The sequence below is a fragment of the Castor canadensis genome, chromosome 3 (assembly GCF_047511655.1).
Source record: "Castor canadensis chromosome 3, mCasCan1.hap1v2, whole genome shotgun sequence".
NCBI classification, from domain to species: Eukaryota; Metazoa; Chordata; class Mammalia; order Rodentia; family Castoridae; genus Castor; species Castor canadensis.
In genome coordinates, this window is record NC_133388.1 from 142152913 (window position 1) to 142154849 (window position 1937).

The window sequence follows — 1937 nt, forward strand, 5'->3', positions numbered from 1 at the left end:
ATATGTGCATATGTGTAGAGTAAGAAATGGTATTTAAATGGAAAATCACAAACAAACAGGGATAATAGAAGCAAAAGAGGGGGAGTGTCCAAATGGTCAATGCAAGTCATTAAAAAGTGAAATGGAAAAGAAGGGTAGAAAGCAAGTAGAAAAGACAAAAGGCAGCCCAGATGGACAACTGGAATTGGGTAGAAATGGACCTTTTTTTAGACTAGATAAAAAAGACTGTACTAAAAGAAAGAAAAGAAGCATTGTGCTGGGGGAGGTATGGGCAGGAGCTGTGCTGCCACGGGGCTTGAAACTGATTTCTCTGACTTCCTGTAGGTGCCGAGCCCACTCAAGTCACAGCCATGTCCAGGGATAAGATGATTTTTGATACTACCATGAGCAAGAAGAAGAAGAAGGCTTTTATGTTAGATGAGGAAGGGATGCCCAGACAGAAGAAACCCAACCCTCAGAACAAAAGAAGTGGAGCCAGAACCAACCGAGGACAGAGATGAAGAGGTTAGTAGGAAGAAAGATGCTCTGGTGACCTAGATGACTCAACCTTCTTTAATCAAAAAAAAAAAAAAAAAGAAGAAGAAAAAAACAAACAAACAAAGGTATTTGCTATTGATGAAGCTGAAGAAGGTGTAAAGGATCTAAAGATTGAAAGTGATGTTCAGGAGCCTGCTGAATGAGAGGATGACCTTGATATTATGCTTGGCAACAAAAAGAAGAAAAAGAAGAATGTCAAATTCCCAGGTAAAGATGAGACATTAGAAAAAGATGAAGCTTTAGAAGATGAAGTCAGCAAAAAAGACACAGTATCTTGCTCAGTATCCAGACAGAGTGCCTGGGCAGGCTCAGAAAGAGACTACACTTATGAAGAGCTACTGAATCACATGTTCAACATCATGAGGGAAAAGAATCCAGATGTGGTTGCTGGAGAGAAAAGGAAATTTGTTATGAAGCCTCCACAGTTTGTCTGAGTGAGAACCAAGAAAACTTCATTTGTGAACTTTACAGATATCTGTAAACTATTACATCATCAGCCCAGACATCTCCTTGCATTTTTATTGGCAGAACTGGGTACAAGTGGTTCTATCGATGGAAACAACCAACTTGTAATAAAAGAAAGATACTAACAGAAACAGATCGAAATGTTTTTAGAAGATACATTAAGGAATAAATCACTTGTCATACATGCCAATCACTGGACACAATCCTGCACAAGGACACCCAACTCTATTTCTTACAGTGTGAAACTTGCCATTCTTGATGTTCTGTTGCCAGTATAAAAACTGGCTTCCAGGCTGCCACAGGCAAGTAAGCACAGCTCTGTGCCAAAGCTAACTAATTTGCTAATCATCACTGATCTTGCAAAGTGTGTTGTGGAGATTTGGCTGGACAGGTTTATCATCAGACAAGATCGGGCACGCTCAGGGTGGGATGGCCAGAGACCAGGTTTACCATCAGAATGGAAACAAAATAGAACAAGATAGAAAACTGCCAAGTTCTTTGGTGAGTAGTTGATCTGAAATCCTTGCAAGATGCACAAGCTGTTGACGTACTCACTGCCTACTTTAGCAACTGTCAGAGAAATGTGATGGGGTAAGGAGGAGCTTTTTTAAAATCGTTCATAGACTTCTGTGAAATGCAAGATAAATTACTTTTATTATAACAGTAAAAAAACGAAAAGAGGAAAAGAAAAAAGTGTACTTGTTCATGAAGAGAATTTTTTCTAAAAAACAAAAAAGAACAAGTGCATATTAATGCAAATAAAACAAAGAGAAGGGAGAAAATGTAGCCTTCAAAAGGAGGCAAGCCCACCACCAAATCCAGTTCAGTAGCAGTCTTGTGACTGCACAGGATTGAGAGCTTAACCCTGAATTCTCTCCTATTTGACAAATGGGAATTACAGTTGTTATAAAAATGCAGATGTGTAAATTGTGAAA

The 1937-nt window shown here is 39.0% G+C and overlaps 1 pseudogene; it reads left to right on the forward strand.

The window, feature by feature from the left end:
* Positions 1–350: 350 nt before the first annotated feature.
* On the forward strand, positions 351–1339 carry LOC109679364 (eukaryotic translation initiation factor 2 subunit 2 pseudogene; annotated as a pseudogene).
* Positions 1340–1937: the final 598 nt, after the last annotated feature.